General features: G+C 40.7%; 1 protein-coding gene across 1 annotated transcript in view; it reads right to left on the bottom strand.

Annotated features, from left to right (window-relative positions):
• Nucleotides 1–15241: 15241 nt before the first annotated feature.
• LOC117472213 overlaps nt 15242–18294 on the bottom strand; it is a gene marked incomplete at its 5' end in the record, with an annotated part of 9245 nt that continues 6192 nt past the window's right edge. Inside the window, 1 exon segment of the mRNA XM_034117383.1 lies at nt 15242–16002.

The raw sequence follows: 18294 nt of genomic DNA, 5'->3' as shown, positions 1-18294 counted from the left end.
AGAGGGAGGGATGGAGAGAGGAGAGAGAGAGAGAGAGAGAGAGAGAGAGAGAGAGAGAGAGAGAGAGAGAGAGAGAGAGAGAGAGAGAGAGAGAGAGCGAGAGAGAGAGTGATACAGAGAGAGAGAGAGAGAGAGAGAGAGAGAGAGAGAGAGAGAGAGAGAGAGAGAGAGAGGGAGAGATCGGGGTCATTACAGAGTGTCTGTTTCTTGCGCAGTTAAATATCTGATCATCACTGGCCCTTTTTTATTTCTGTTTTATTTCTATTTTGAGATGTTTACACTTTAGAATTGTTTATTTCTACTAATGTGCAATGCCATGTCTTGTACGCTGCTGCAACGCAAACATTTCTCAAATTGAGATCAATAAAGTACTTCTTATCTCATCTTATTGAACCCAAACTACTTAAACCAGTGTTCTGAAGTGCACACACAAGTAGGTACAGAGGGGCCTCGCAACATATGACTGTTATAAGATGCTGTTGTCAGGGGACGTACCATTAATGCTGCAAAAAACATGCACATGTATGTATTAGATTTGTAAATGCATACATCCTTATTTGAATGAATCAGGGACAAAACCTGCAGATTTCACAGATAGAATCATGACATTATTTCTGTCTTCATTCGAAAGCTTTGTGGTTTTTTGCGACATTTCAATTAGCATTTTTCACATCATTTCATAGATTGTTTCTAATATGCACCCTCCCTGAGTGAGCCACTGAGTTTTTGCAGAATGAAGAACCTCCTGATAGAAAAACATGAATTGAGGTTATTATGGGTTATTAAGCCGCACTATAGTTTCAGTGGTGAGACTTCTGCATCTGAGACCACCAGGAAAAGTGCTGGTGTGTTTTGAGGATGTGATGCTAAATGTTGCAACAGAAACAAATATAGTTCTGGTTAGAAAGAAGGAGCGGTTCCTGTTTCAGAGCTGCTTCCCTTCTGTGTGCATGTGAAGGGCGAGAGCACAGTGCGCAGAGAGAGAGAACAGGGGGGTATATGAGGGGGAAAGGAGGATTTTAGCACTTATTTGCTAACAAAAGGCCGAAGAGGTGATTTGGACGAGCGTTCACTTCTCGTTTCACTTCTGTAAACCTCACTGGGTTTCTGGAAATGAGCTAATGCTTAGTTACAGTAACTAGGAGCCCCGGGACAAATACACACAACATACTTGTTGCTGTTCTGGCTTTACGGCGTCTCTGACTGAAATCACGGTTAATGAACAACTCACAGAAGTCCCAGAGCAAATAAAAACTCTCTTCAAGAATTTCAGAGCACACCCTGAGACCGCAGATACCAATAGAGAAAATATACTCTCCCTACGGATAGAAAACATTCATTATGACACCGTGAACAAGTGCTGCTGTACGGGAGAGGATTAGGGCTGCACATGGGAATGAGCTATTAGCTCAAAGCTGGCGTAATTCATCTCTTCTCTTTTCTGAGATTAATGTATTTGTATGCATGGTCCTTGTTGAATTAAATACATAATAATAATAATATCAGCCACAAGTGATTTCTGAGAAAAAAGTAAACATTTGTAATAAAAGAAAAAAATGAAAAACGAGTCTTCAACATCACGAGAGAAAGAGAAAAAATACAGAATAAAAAAAAAAAAAATCTGATTTGAAAAAAGTCCTATCTTTGTGGGAAACAGTCAATTTTGTTGGAAAAAAAGTCAAACAAATTGGGAAAGAAGTCATGATCTCGAAATAATGCCACACTTCTGAAAAAAATCTAAATTTAGGATTTTTTTAGAAAAAAGTAATAAATCTTTAACATCTGCTTTAAACAGCTCAGAATGAAGAATCCAGAAATGTAGAAAGTGATGTGTTTTTGGGGGAGAGATTCAACTTAATAAAATGATATTTTCTCTTTCTGAACAAGTGTTGCTGTACGGGAGAGGATTACGGCCCGCCCACACGGCAGCGTCGCGTGCTTCAACGGAGACGCTTCCCATTCACTTTGAATGGGGTGACGTCACGCTTTGCCGAACTGCATTGTGGTTCCGTCGCGTGGCTTTGCCTCCGTTGCTCGCTTCGAAAGTTGAGAAAAGTTCAACTTTTCAAGCGTCGACGGAAGTGCCAGCCAATCAAATCATATGCCAGTACAAGCGCTAGCCAATCAAACCGCGTGCTTGTGTGTCTGGGGCGGGAGATTAATGTGATTGGTTGTTGGTCGCACGCCAGACACGCCCACCGGCAAGCTTCAACGCACGCTGCCGTGTGGACCAGCGACGTGCAGTCAGGGGAGGCAGGACCTGTCATACTCCAATGTAATGGAAAAACAACAAAAGAAAAACTAAATAGTAATAATAATAAAATGTCTCCACTGATCTGTGTGGAAATGTGATTTCTGTATGATTCCAATCGCTTTTTATAGTCAAAATCAGCAAATTTGCCGAGCTCCGCTTCGGGAGCGATGAGAAGTGAGGCAGGGGCGTGCTCTGCCTCTCGTAAGCCCACAGTAACTTGTTGGAGCACGGGCACTAATTTAGCGCGGGCACTTATTTTGTGAGCGCGCTCAAGCCAGTTACTGTGGGGTAAGGTGAGGCACAGATGAGCTCTGCCTCACCTCAGAATGCGTCACCCCACAGAAACTGTCTGGAAAGCGGGCCCTAAGCGCATGCCTGTTCCCATCTCACTGTAGGTCACCAATGTAATGTTTGTAGATCCCTTTATTACATTTATCCTCGCCATCCATAGTCTCTCAATAACTTATTTCACGTATATATGATATTTAGGCTCGCTGGTCTCATCGTACAACGGCAATGAAAAAAGCACCAGGGGAGGCAGCCATAACCTCTGCCGCACTGAAGGGGGCGCACGTGAGCCCACAGGTTCTTGTTGCTACTGTTATTCTACGCAGAGACGGTAGACGCAAACAACAAACTAGACTTTTGAAACTACAGGAAGATAAGGAGGACTTTTACAAAACAGTAATAGAGATTGTTGTCCAGAAGGATAGCATGGACTTCATCTTCAAGTCAAGGTAAGACCACAATTATAATGAAAATGGGATCTTACTAAGAAAGAACAGTCCAATATTTAGATTTTGGGTATCCTTTTGTTGAACGGTCTGTTTAAAATGAATCGAAACATCAGACTAAAAAAGCTTTTGAAAATAACCGAATATTTCGATTAAGGTCAAAATATAATATTTGTAAATCTGACTCAGTGAGTCAGTGCCTCACCAGCCATGAACCTCACCGCACATCACTGGTGTGGACGTACCGTTAGGGCCACATGGGAAATCTGAGAAAGGGTCAGAATTATGAGAAAAGTCAACATTTGTGAAAAAAGTCTGAATTTTTATATAAAAATCTGAGTTTGAAAAGATGACAGAATTCTGAAAAAATTACAAATTTGAGAAATAATTTGACATTTTTGGATAGAAATCTGAAGTCGATACAATGACAGACTTCTGAAAAAGGTCAGAATTCTTTTGAAAAAAAACACGGAATGCTCAAACATCTCATAATTTAGTGAAAAAAAATCATAATTTAGTGAAAAAAATTCAGAAGTTTGAGAAAAACTTGAACCCTTGCTTTTAACAGCTCAAAATGAAGAATCCAGAAATGTAGAAAGTGATGTGTTTTAAGGTGAGAGATGTAACTGTTGAGTTTCTCATTCAGACGCACAGTGCAGTCTGAATGACTTCAGCTCTGTCAGATCATAACAGGAAGTTGTGCAGGAAGACCGAGTCCCAGCTATTGTGTTTGGATCTAGAAGGACACGTCTTTGTGTCTTTTGGGAGGATCTGATCATTTATCTGGGGACATTTTGAAGTGAAGTCATTTGATAGTGTTTTTTCTGCAGAAGAACATTTGGGGTTAGCACTATCATCAGATCTGAAGTCACATCGATTATTGACTTGAGACTTGATTTGGACTTTGACTGCTGTGAGGCTTAATTGGAAACAAATCCTCCTGAATGCCCAAATGTAAAGAGGCTGCAGGAAGAGGCAGAAACACACTGGGCTCTTTCGGAGCCTAAATAATGTTAAAAAATCTGAATTTAAAGGGGACCTATCATGCAAAATGCACTTGTGTACGTCTTTTCTACATGAATATGTGTCCCCGGTGTTCCAGGGAACTCACCAAGTGTCAGAAAACACAACCCTCTCTATTTTCCTCCATACCCAAATCTCTAAAAAAGGGGCTGCAACGGATCTGATAAAAACTGATCCAGATTTGAACACTGTCCTGACGTCAGGACGGTGGCGCTACGGCTATTGGGCCAACTCCACCAATCAGGAGGAGACAGCCACGGCCATTGCCGTTTGAAAGCGCTGGAGACGCTGTAGTACATATGCCAGGCCTGTAGGTGGTGCTGTTCTCACTGAATCAGCCCTTGCAAAAACAGAGCTAACATTTGTCAAATTGAGCGAAATGAGGCATGGCTAAAATGCATGATCTGTTTGGTATTTTGAAAAAAGAAAAGTATAAATATGCCTTATATAGGTATGGTCCTACACTATATTATTCAAATATAGCATAGGTCCACTTTAATATGAAACACAAGATCAATATACAAACAATAGCTTGACCTCAATAATGATTGCAAACAACATATACAATAAAATAACACTGGGTGGAAAGAATAAAGGAAAGTGATTATGAAAAGTCTTTCAATATGTGTTAATATATTAAAAAAGAGGTTTTTAAACAGCAGATTTATTATCTTTCAGGAATGTTTTGAAGCATTTTAAAGAGGGACAGTATTTTGATATGTTGGGGAAATCCAAACTTAGAAATGCAATCATGCAGATTGAAAAAGACACAACAGATCTCTACATTCACATCTATCTTCTGAGCATGCTTCCAAAAGCAGAAGCCCTGACTTTGATTTGTAGTCGTCTTATTGAGAGTCAAACTTGCAAGTGTGTGTTCAGAATAATGTGTGAGCAAGTTTCAAGTCTCTCTCATCATGTGCTCAGCAGCTACAGAGGAGATATGGCAATGACAAACTGAAGTCCTCCTCCAACTGAGCAACATGAATATATATAGGACATAGAACAGATAAAATAGTGCCAGAGAATGTTTGGAGATGTGCAAGTTAATACAAATAAAATAGAAATAGTGCAAGAAAAGTCTACAAGTAAATGGAATATGATATATTAGATGAACATGATGCACAAGGATGTTCTTAAAAAAGTTCAGGTGTTTAATAGTCGTATGGCCTGTGGGATGAGACTGTCCCTGAGTCTGTGTGTGTGTGTGTGTGTGTGTGTGTGTGTGTGTGTGTGTGTGTGTGTGTGTGTGTGTGTGTGTGTGTGTGTGTGTGTGTGTGTGTGTGTGTGTGTGTGTGACAGAGGTTGCACTGAGGACAAAGCGTGGGTTAGACGAGGCTGACCATGGAGCCTCAAGCAAACACCAGCGAGACCAAACACACCCTCACCACATCACAACACTATTGTGTGTGTGTGTGTGTGTGTGTGTGTGTGTGTGTGTGTGTGTGTGTGTGTGTGTGTGTGTGTGTGTGTGTGTGTGTGTGTGTGTGTGTGCGTGCGTGCGTGTGTGTGTGTGTGTGTGTGTGTGTGTGTGGTGACAGTGGGTGGGGTGGTCATGTTGGTTTTCCTCCAGAGAGTGAAACGAACGAGTGATGGAGATTCACTTCCCCTCGGGACAGACAGATTGTATTTAAAACAATAAGAGGGAGACTAACATCTCTGACTCCAGCAAAGGTGAAGGGCTTTCTGAAAGTCTGTCCGACAAATTAACAAAATCTGAACTCATGTGACTAAACTTTTCCAAAGAGACAAACAGATTTTGGTCAGTTCACACACTCCGACTATATGCTGATGATACCCATTCCCAATCATTCTTTCATTTACCGAAGTGAAGATATCAAAGACCCCCATCACCCCAGCAACAACACAAACACACAGACACACACACACACGCACACACACACACACACACACACACACACACACACACACACACACACACACACACACACACACACACACACACACACATACCATGTATACATCACTTCAGGGGACATTACATTAACTTACATGCATTTCCTGGAGACTTATCCTAAACTTAACCATAACCAACACATGCCTAACCCTAACCCTAACCCTAACCCTAAACCTAACCAAGTCTTCACCCTAAAATTAATGATTCCCCTTGTGGGGACCTCCATTTTGTCCCCATAAGGGAGGCGAGTCCCCACACGTGACTGTGTAAACAGATTTAGGTCCCCACAAGTATGGTAATGCTAGGCCACACACACATACACACACACACACACACACACGCGCGCGCGCACACACGCATGCACGCACGCCCAGACTCAGGGACAGTTTCATCCCACAGGCCATAAGACTATTACACACCTGAACTTTTAAGTGCAACCATAACACAAAGCATTCATCTGGTTGCATCTGTAGAATTTATTTAATTTATTTAACTTATTATCTTAATAGTTATAGTTAATTGTATCTCACTGTACAATATTTAATCTTACATTCAGTTTCTTTCACCTACACTATTTAATTCTAATTTATCGTGTCATTTGCACTATTTTTATTTTTGAAATATTATTATTGTCATTTTGTTTTCTTATGTCCTTTATATAATATGTTGCACTGTAGGAGGAGCTCAGGTCAGAAGATGTTCATTGTCACTTCTACACTGTAGCTGCTGTGCACATGATAATAAAACCTTTGAATCTTGAGATTGATGTGAAGTGCCAACGTTTTTCACACCCCTAACGAATTGTGCTTGTTCTCAACTCAAACTATACATTTGTAATTGTAATAGAAGTCTTACCTTGATGTTCTTCCTCTTCACTGCTCGTTGTTTTGCGATAGTTTTTTTTAACCCTGCTGTTCAAACTGCTATTGAGACAGGAATGTGTGATGCATATGAAAACAATGTTAATAAGATGTGTTGCCCGTTCAGTTAGCGTTAGCTCACAGTGAGTCATTCTCAGGAATCATATTGCGTCTCCCCTCAGGTGAAAGGGATGACAACACACACACACACACACACACACACACACAGACACACACACTCACACACACATGAGTCAGGAAGGTGTGTCTGAGAGAGAGTGTCTGCATGTAAACATCTGTGTGTGTTTATCTGCTAAAACTGTGCCCTAACCACCGTGACCTCGCTTCTTGAGTGTGAGAGTGTGTGTGTGTGTGTGTGTGTGTGTTGTCAGGTGTGCGTCAAATGTAGGCGGAGCCACCGCACTGTTTACACTCATCGCTACAGTGTGAGCTCGGAGGCTGTCGGCCGCTGTGATTGGCTGCCAGCTCACAGCTCATTAACAGCGACAGGGTGCCAGAGGACACACACTCCATTTGTTTCACAACACACGGACACACTCACACACACTCGTCAGGGGGAACCCGCAGGTATGGCAGGCAGCCACACACACACACACACACACACACACACACACACACACACACACACACACACACATACACACACACACACCTCGGTGACCTGGCTGAACTTTGGCTCACCCTCATTGGTTGGTTCACACCTGGATGCTGGTTGGCTGCTGGACACCTGCAGGGTCATGACTTACAGGAAGAGAGCAAGAAGAGAAGGAGAAGATGACAAGGAGACAGGAAAAGGACACGAGAAGGAGATAAGAAGGAGACAGAAGAAGGACACGAGACAGAAGCAGAAGAAGGACACGAGAAGGAGATGAGAAGGACACAGAAAGAAGACGAAGACAGAAGAAGGAGAGGAAGATTTATTTTTTTATTTTTGAAAACAAGCTTTTTTTCCACAATTTTTGCACAGTGCATTCAAATAAAAACACACTTCACCAATCAATACATGAAGTGATTAAGGACATGAGAACATCTCCCATTATTCCCGAGACGACAAGAAGGACACAGAGAAGAAGAAGGAGACGAGGAGACAAGAAGTGAGGAGGACAGAAGAAGAGAACGAAACAAAAAAGAACAGAAGATGGAAATTAGGACATGAGAAAGAGACAGAAAATAATTTCTACAGGAATGATAACCTGATAAGTGAGGAGAAAACTGATCTGTGATGTAAAAGAAACTCCGGAGGAACAAGAAGATTTTCTGTCTTGATTTAATCTTGATGACACAGTGTTTTCCACTCAGTCCACAGGGAGCCTCGGAGTCAGCAAAATTGATATTCTGGAGAATTTTGTCAAACCACAAAACAGCATTTCAACAGAGGAGAGTGAAAGACAAGAGGGTCAATGACTTGGGGTTGTTCTCCTGAAATAAGGTCTGTGGTTAACTCAAGCTGAAGAGATTTTAACGTTTGAATTTAAGACTTAAACTATGTCAGTAAATACCCCACTGGTGAATTTTAAAAAAGAGGTTGCTAACACTAAACGTCATCACGCCCAACATTAGCCACCTTTAGCTTAGCGGTGGTGACGTGAAGTAATGTGACCGTGCTTTAGTTCCTTATAGCCCAACATTAGCCACCTTTAGCTTAGCGGTGGTGACGTGAAGTCATGTGACCGTGCTTTAGTTCCTTATAGCCCAACATTAGCCACCTTTAGCTTAGCGGTGGTGACGTGAAGTCATGTGACCGTGCTTTAGTTCCTTATAGCCCAACATTAGCCACCTTTAGCTTAGCGGTGGTGACGTGAAGTCATGTGACCGTGCTTTAGTTCCTTATAGCCCAACATTAGCCACCTTTAGCTTAGCGGTGGTGACGTGAAGTCATGTGACCGTGCTTTAGTTCCTTATAGCCCAACATTAGCCACCTTTAACTTAGCGGTGGTGGCAGTGATTGGCCCCGGTGCAAATATTGTTTTGCCCCAAACATAAGCGCACGCTGATGCGCTCACACACGCACGGACATACACAACCACTCAGAAGCGCCACATGTATAGGCTATCAACAACAGCCTGCCCTGGCCTCAGACCACCACAGCCTGACAACGGCACAGCGAACTAAGAAGAGGATTAAACCTGTTTCCTTGATGTTAGTCTCTGGGGAATGGGCCGGTAGGCCTACATAGACCGGTTGCTATAATATAGCTTTTGATCTTGGCGTCGGGGGTCTCAATAGCGCCATAGAGTCCCCTATCGGTTGGGGCCCTTGGGGGAACTGTTGGACCACTGCCGGGCACAGCCAAACCCAGCCTCTCCTCCTGGTTGGCTGGAGAAGAAGGTTGCACAGCCATGGCCACGGGTACAGCTTCACTTGTGGAGCTAGATGGCAATGATGGTGGTGAGCTATCGTTAGCCTCCGGCTGCCGCTGCACATCAACATTGCTAACGTTAGCACTCGATTTCGAGGACGATGTATGACAAAAAAAATGGCTAATTTTGTCAGTTTAGCTGTTACACCTCCTTGTTCTCTCTTGTCCTTTCTCTTTTGAGCGCCGCTCTTGTGCTTTGGTTTGCTATACATTATAAATGCAAGCTATTACATTTTTTATAATGCTACCGAACTTGCTGCTGCTAGCTACAGTACAGTACAGGTTGATTAAACGGTTCTCTCGTCACGCAAAGTATCACATGACATGAAAGGGAGCAAGGTCATTGGAGAGAGAAATTACAAATTAATTTAGGTTGCTTGGTTACTTTGAAGACTGTTTTTTTTTTTTAAACCGGCACCGTCGATAGTTACGGCACTGGGTGGTGGTGTGAAGTCATGTGACCGTGATGCCTTCAGGGACCAACAGAGAAAGCACTGCTCTACAATATTGACTCAGTGAGAACCCATTAAATGTTGGAAAGGATCCAAATAACAGGAAGGGTACCCATAATGTTTTACTAATGGAAACAACCATGTTGCTCTGTGGCCTCCCAATGCCCTTCTAGTTTAAATGTGATGCTTTAAAAACACTAAATGATCTGTCACTGGTTTTGGAAGATCACCATACCTTTAGTTAAGACATAAAGGAGGCTTTTTAAAGATTAAGGAAGAACACCTCACAAGCCACTCAGGGTGGAATGTCATCCAACCTTCTTACAAATGTACCTCTTCATCCTAACTCCTCAAACACTAATCCCTCCATCCACAACAGGAACAAATCACCTTCTCTCAAACGTTATGCTGTTAAGAGGCCCTGAAAAGAGGACTCTTTAAAGTAGAGACACTACATACTGATATACACCTGAACATCAGCAGGAGAGGACTCTTTAAAGTAGAGACACTACATACTGATATACACCTGAACATCAGCAGGAGAGGACTCTTTAAAGTAGAGACACTACATACTGATATACACCTGAACATCCGCAGGAGAGGACTCTTTAAAGTAGAGACACTACATACTGATATACACCTGAACATCAGCTGGAGAGGACTCTTTAAAGTAGAGACACTACATACTGATATACAACCTGAACATCAGCAGGAGAGGACTCTTTAAAGTAGAGACACTACATGCTGATAAACACCTGAACATCAGCAGGAGAGGACTCTTTAAAGTAGAGACACTACATACTGATATACACCTGAACATCAGCAGGAGAGGACTCTTTAAAGTAGAGACACTACACACTGATATATACCTGAACATCAGCAGGAGAGGACTCTTTAAAGTAGAGACACTACATACTGATATACACCTGAACATCAGCAGGAGAGGACTCTTTAAAGTAGAGACACTACATACTGATATACACCTGAACATCAGCAGGAGAGGACTCTTTAAAGTAGAGACACTACATACTGATATACACCTGAACATCAGCAGGAGAGGACTCTTTAAAGTAGAGACACTGACCATGTCTTTCTAGCCAAAGAATATTGAAAAAACACGACTAAAAACACTTCTCCTCTCACTTAAAAAACATCATTTCATATGAAGGGAATGCATTGATAATTAAAGCTAATGTCCCTATAGGATTCTGTCTTTATTGAGTGTGTATCTTACTGGTAGAAGGCGCTTGATTGAAGTAATTTTGGATGAAAGCGTCTGCTAAATAAGATGTAATGTGATATCATTGCTGTAACTGTAGTGTTTATCTCTGTGTCAGATTCCACAATAAGGAGCTATATACTGCATATGAGTCAGAACCCTGTGGCATGACTTGTGATGGTATAAAAATACTTAGAGTACAATCACAGTATTGAGAAATAACCGTCCATCCATTTAAAGTATCCCGTTAAATTTACAAGAAGGTTTAAATCCATCGAAATCCGACTATTCTCAAGTGACAAAAAGGGGTTTTGATTCACAGCGTTGTCATTTTTAGGCCGTCTTAAAGTCTGTGTGTGTGTGTGTGTGTGTGTGTGTGTGTGTGTGTGTGTGTGTGTGTGTGTGTGTGTGTGTGTGTGTGTGTGTGTGTGTGTGTGTGTGTGTGTGTGCAGCTCGAGGACTGCAGTAAACGCTGAGTCATCGTTCTTAAAAGAAGAGAATCTGCTGACAGAATTAGCTTTGCAGGGGAAGCCCCGTTACACAACAGAATGACATTTAAATGGCTTTTCTTTCTTAAATGACTCCCTGACTTTCTCTTCTACTCCTTCAAATATCTTCATATTCTGTTATGGATTCTCATAAAACTCTTTTTTTGCATTTGACTAATATTTTTACCGTCATTTTCACCATGATGTCTCCTCTCTCTGGCCTTCTTCCTGTCTTTTCTCCCCCGTTCATCTTCTCTCCATTCCTTCACTGACACCCCGTCCCCCACGTCTCTTTTTCACCATATGATACTGCTCTGTTGACGGTTCCCATAGCAACCAGACATTTCTGCTGACCCCTGCCTCGCTTTGCGTGACAGGACGTTCAGTCAGAAGGGCAAACAGAGAGAGACTGTGTGTGTGTGTGTGTGTGTGTGTGTGTGTGTGTGTGTGTGTGTGTGTGTGTGTGTGTGTGTGTGTGTGTTTGTCTGTATGCACAGACTTAAGAGGAGTCACTTCAGGCAAATACATTGTTTTTATCAGGCTAGTGTAAAGGACACCTATATTTAAACTAGGGCTGTCAGTCGATTAAAATAGTTAATCGCGATTAATCGCAAATTAATCGCACATTTTGTATCTGTTCTAAATGTACCTTAGAGGGATATTTTTCAAGTTTTTAATACTCTTATCAACATATGAGTGGACAAATATGCTTTATATGTTTGTTTATTATCATTTGAACAATGACAAATATTCTCATGAATATTAAACACAACAACCTGAACATTACAAATATTCGCCTCAATTCAACCTGGAACCTCTCTCATACAATAGTACTGTGTGTGTGTGTGTGTGTGTGTGTGTGTGTGTGTGTGTGTGTGTGTGTGTGTGTGTGTGTGTGTGTGTGTGTGTGTGTGTGTGTGTGTGTGTGTGTGGACACTGTGATGGATCGTTGGAGCTATGTGCAGCTCAAGGCATATATGCTCAAACGGGAGCTGCCTGGACGCTGCAATCATGTTGCGCGCACTATCCGTGCTGAGTGTGCTGACTGTTCGTACAATGTCCCACTGTCTGGCTACCTGCATAAAGTCAAGTGCTCGGCGCAGTTGTCGGCGAAATGTCGCTCCTCTGTTTTCATTGAAACAGCTCCTTATATCCGTTAGCGCAGCTAGCTAGCACCAGATGCTAACAACAACAACAACAACACGTAAGGTGTGCCTCGCTCACGCCACACATACACACACCCTCCCGGTCCTCCCGATGGCCAGTCCGGGCCTGCCGGTGAGCGTGGAAGTGTGGTCTGCCACAAGCGGGCGACATGCGTTAATCGCGTTAAAATAATTAGTGGCGTTAATTTTTTTTAACGCGTTATTAACGCGTTAACTTGACAGCCCTAATTTAAACATAACCAGAAAACTTGTAATATAAAAGATAATTGTGTTAACGTCAGTAAAGAAGTGGGGAAGTTTCATGGTGATATCTATCAGTTTTTACCCTGTTCACCTGCAGTGTGTACAACATGAAGGAACATAAAACTTTAAAGGCCGATTTCTCCAGAAGAGTTTTTTCCTTTATATTTACAAGCACCGAACCTGGGGAGACAGAAACTTCTCAGAAACCTCGATTTTCATTAGACTTTTTAACTTATTTTACAAGATATGTTATCTCTGTAAAGTGTCTTTGAGCACCTGATAAAGCGCTTGATAAATAAAATGTATTATTATTATTATATCTGACATTATTAAGTATTTTCCTTTTTTTCTCCAGATATAATTTTGCTTGGATTTTTTTTCCTGGAATATTACAATTTATATTTTGAAATGCTCGATTTCTCAGGAATTGTTTCCACAGAAACATTTTTATTTTCTACCTCGAAATATTATCAATTTCTTCGATAAAATATTCAAATTAACTTGACTTTCTTGTTTGAAATATTTGAATATTTTAAAACAGCTTTTTGTCAGCCGCTGCCTCCTCCTCTCTTCCCACTCACCCTCCTGTGTGTGTGTGTGTGTGTGTGTGTGTGTGTGTGTGTGTGTGTGTGTGTGTGTGTGTGTGTGTGTATATCAGCTGTACGGTTGCCCAGACGCCATTGGCTGCCGCATTCCTGTCCCTCCCACCTGTCGACCTATCAGAGGATCAGGATTGGAGCTCCCTGCACACACCTTCAGGCGAGACGTATGAAAGCCTGAGGACGGATATCAGTCAGAAAGCTCTGAATCTGTGTCTCAACTCTCTGTGATTATATATATATAATATTGATATATCTCTCAACCGTGGTAAACTCACGTGTTTAACTTTGCATAGTTGTGTATAGTTTACTTGTGTATAATCCGAATAGTATGTTAACTACTCTTCGTATAGCTGTGTTTTCTTACAGTCTATTTTTGTTAGTTATTATTCCACTTGAATAGTGAGGGTTTTTGTTTAGGTGTTTATTTTTTGTATTTAAGTATTAGCCCCTAGTTAAGAGTCCTTTGTTTTGTTTCAGGCTGCCTGTCTGCCATTTATTTTTGAGCAATTTCAATAAATAACTTTACCAAATCCAACTGGTTTTATGTTCAATCCCTTTTTCTCCAGAGCTTGGACGTAACATGGGATTATTACAACTTCTTCTCTCTAAAATGTACTCATGCACTGACCATATTAACACTCACACACATCTACAATCAACAATAGAAACGATGTATTTGTTAAACATTTTCATTTTTTATTAAAAATAACATTCATAACAGTAACAGTTGTACAACCAATAATTATAATCTGCAACAATAATTAATTACACTTGAGAACTGGAGGACTTCATATCCTCCTCTTTTGTAAATAAGTTAAGAAATAAAGTTCTTCTCCCCCCCCCCCCCCCCCCGGGAAATATATTTTTCTAAAGCAGTTCAACATACAGTGTCAGCTATAACTGGCTCACAGCGATCTCTAAAGGTCTTTATTTAAGACTTGCTTTAATGTGGATATTCATAGCATGTTATCTAGGCAGGCATTTGGTTTTTATTCCATAGAGTGGTGCAGGAATGAGTCATAAAACCCAGAACAAGTAAGAATCTTCCTGTTTCCCTGGTGTGGAAGTCAATGGTTTTTGAAGAGATTTTAACGTTTTGTCCTACAACATCAAATACGACAGTAAATACCCCACTGGTGAACTTAAAGGTCCCCTATTATACTGTTTTTCATCAATATATCACAGGTCTCAGATATATCAAGAACATGTCTCTGATTGGCTGAAACACCAAACAGATCATTGCAGCATTACCCATAATCCCCTCTGTTTCAGCCCTGTTTCCAAAGTGCTGATTCTCTGTCTGTTACTTTAGATGAAAATAAGGAGCCCCTCCCCACGCCCCTCTGAGAGAGATTTGGTTACAAAGAACTCAATGGTGCTCTAGGAGGAGATTCAGGTGATAAGGGGGGGGGGTTACCTTGGTTGCTGATTGGCTAATGGTTACACAAGCCAAAACATCGTTATGACATCATCAAGTGGCCAAAATCTGATCAGCTCATTTTCAGACAGGTTTTTATATAAATGGATCAAAAAGAGAGAGAATCTTTGTTCCTGAAACTTTCAGAGTCTCTTTCCACAGAGGGGACACATGTTGATGAAGAAGAGACATGTGTCCCCTCTGTGTAAAGAGAGTCTCTTTACACAGAGGGGACACATGTTCATGTAGAAGAGACATTAAGAAGTGGATTTTGCATAATAGGTGACCTTTAAAACAAACACGGTTGCTAACAAGTGTCTAAATGAGACGACTAAACGTCATCACGCCCAACATTAGCCACATTTAGCTTAGCGGTGGTGACGTGAAGTCATGTGACCGTGCTGTAGTTCCTTTATAGCCCAACATTAGCCACCTTTAGCTTAGCGGTGGTGACGTGAAGTCATGTGACCGTGCTGTAGTTCTTTTATAGCCCAACATTAGCCACATTTAGCTTAGCGGTGGTGACGTGAAGTAATGTGACCGTGCTGTAGTTCCTTTATAGCCCAACGTTAGCTTTTTACTTCAGAAATCATACAATTGTGTTAATGTGGAAAATTCCCTGTTGGTTTTTTGTGGCGGGAACCAGGAAGATGCTGCCTTCAGGGTTGACTACAGAAATACGTCATCCCTGCACCTCTCTATCTGGCAGTAGTACAAAATGAGCAGGTTATTAATATTTCCAGTACATGAAGCTACAGAACAGAGTATTCTCTATCGGACAGTGTTTGGCTACTCCAGTGTAAATAAAGTTAAAGGATTACAGTAATGTTTGGCGTCGAGCTGCACCTTCCCGTCTCCAGTGTAGAAATCCAGCTCTCCACGTTTCCAGTTTCAGTTCTGACTTCTCAGTCCGAGTAAAAGTCAAGTTCTCCGTCTGTGCACCAATCAGAAGTTGAGCTAGAAGTGTTTAAACAGCCAATCAATGGCTGCAGACTCCAGTCTAGCATCGACCCACGCTAATGGGATCTGTGGCTCACACAAATTAAATCCAGTGTTTAGTGTGACCTCCGTTCCAAAGAGTTCATAAGATTGCACTTTATTAAATCCATGAAGCTGGACGACTCTCTTGAAATCCGCCCGGAAACAGACAGCAGCGTTCGTCTTCAGTCTTTTCCCAGAATCCCGTGTTTCCTCTCCAGATTCCTTCGGTGCAATGATGCTCACTTTGGGTTCGCTTCACCATTTCCTGTCAGGGAAAATCAAAAGAAACATTTGTTATTTTTCCATCCATGTCATTATTAAATTCAGCCTAGAAATGTGTGACATGTGACACTCTTCTGAACTGATAAAGAGCTTTATAAGTACAGTCCATTCACCATTTAAATGTATTATTTTTAAAGCACATTTTCCCCTAATCTTCTTATTTTGTATAAATATTTTACTCTATTTCATTCAATTGTATCTTTAATGGGTTGTTCTGTCCTTTAACCAGTTAAAAATGACATTCCCAGAACAAATGACCATATCTTCCCTTCTAAAAGGGGTAAATTAATAATCTTTTTTCTCAAAGCAATGATAAACCTGTGAGTTGGATGTAGAAAAGTCAGAATCAATATAGATGTTTTTATTTTAAAGTAAATTCAGATTGAACATAGTAAAAAAATGTAAATTATAGTGTCCGTCCAAAAAGAAAACATTACTTATAGTGAAAACCACCCTTGAAGGATGGGATCGGAGACTAAAAGCTTTAGGAATCCGAAGTATAACATATAATAAGAACCCTGTATCAAGATTGATGCAAAACAAGTGACATTTGACCTTTTTAGAGAGATTTTGAAAAAAAAAACACTTCTGGGGTCATTTGGGGTGGATTTTCCATATCTCTGGAACCCATCGTTCGATTTTGATGATTGACACCTCTTTTGAACCATTAGAGCCAATAGAATCAAGGGGAAGTTCCTAAATCCATTTAAACATTACCCATTGGTGAATGAGTGATGCATAGCCAGAATGCCCAAAACTGGAAGCTGGGTTGCAGCTCTAATAACAGCTAATATGAAATCTCCGTTTTTGACAAAAATTGAATGATGGATTATCAGAAATCATTTAAAAGTGACACAGACACATTGGATTAACCTTCAGCAGCGTTGTTCTCGTTTTAATGCCATTGAACACAACTTTTGATCAGAAACAGCAAAAGGTAAGACAAATTGGCCGTGTTTGCTCCGTAAAGCTACGTTGTGTGACGTCTGGGTTTGCTTCCCCTGCCGCGAGTTTTGATCGCTCAGTGATGATACCTATATTTCTAGAATCTGTGGAATCTCAGCTTGCTAGCTGATATCTTGTTTGTGCAGATCCGATAAGTAATGAAGTATTTATACCGTGAGTTCTGTGCTAAGTGCGTTAGCATTTTTTCGCTCAGGGCTCATTTAGACGCTTCTTGTGAGACTTGTGTTTTGTTTCGGTAAAAATTGTTAACATTGTCAGGTAGCTGAGTTTCTTCCCGTTAAGTGGGTATGACAAATTCATAGGTTGTTAAATGTTAAGAAGCCTTGAGACCCAGTTCCTTAAAAAAAAGCTAGAAAAGTCAGAATCAATATAGATGTTTTTTTATTTTAAAGAAAATTCCCACATTCGCCACATGTTTTGATGTACGTTTTTGTTTATAGAGTCGCGAATGTTTATCACTGAGTGTTGAGGTGGGCACCGCCAGATTCTGTGTCTCCAGGAGATGCTAATCGAGGGGTTGGCTGTGCATCTAGGATAAGTAATAAGGGAGTTATTAGTGAGTTTAGGTGCAGTGATAGGTTAGCATTTTTTCGCTCGTGGCTAATTCAGAGGCTGAGTGCTAGCATTGTGTTTTTTTTTTGGAGAAAACAAATTAAAAAGATCAGTTAGCTGAGTTTCTTCCCGTTACATGGATATAAAACATTCATAGTTTATTAAATATTAAGATTCCTTAGACGTTGTTTCCTGCAAATGACGCGTTTATCCGCCCGGTACCGGGGGGGGCGGTGCGTAACAGGTTAATGTATTTTTTTATTGAAATATTTAATTTTAATTTTGAACAGTTTTTTTAATTTACATTTCTTTGTATAAATATTTTTTTTGTATAAATTCAATGGCACATTCTTAATTGAACTTCTGATGTTTTAAATAAATAAATAAATTTTCTTCCTTCGTTTTCTTTATTTTCCATATATGTACACGGAAATCTTTTAATGCACATCTTTGCTTTAACGTTTTAGGTGTGTGTTCATTTGTTATTGTATTTCATTCATATATTATATATTTTATTTTATCTTAATTTCACAATTATTTTTTTTACCTTACTTCTTATTGTATAAGCAAATTGTTTTGTTTTTTAATTGTAAATATAGCAACTGTCACAAAACACAACTTCCCCCAGGGATAAAGAAAGTATTCTGACCATCAAAACTACTTTCACACAAACTATTTGAACCATCACTCTCAGGTGTACGGACGTTTCCTCCAGTCATTCTGCATTTGCAGCTCTCAATTGAAAAAGAGATCTATG

This window comes from Trematomus bernacchii, unplaced genomic scaffold (assembly GCF_902827165.1).
Source record: "Trematomus bernacchii unplaced genomic scaffold, fTreBer1.1, whole genome shotgun sequence".
NCBI classification, from domain to species: Eukaryota; Metazoa; Chordata; class Actinopteri; order Perciformes; family Nototheniidae; genus Trematomus; species Trematomus bernacchii.
This window is presented reverse-complemented; position numbering and strand designations above follow the sequence as displayed.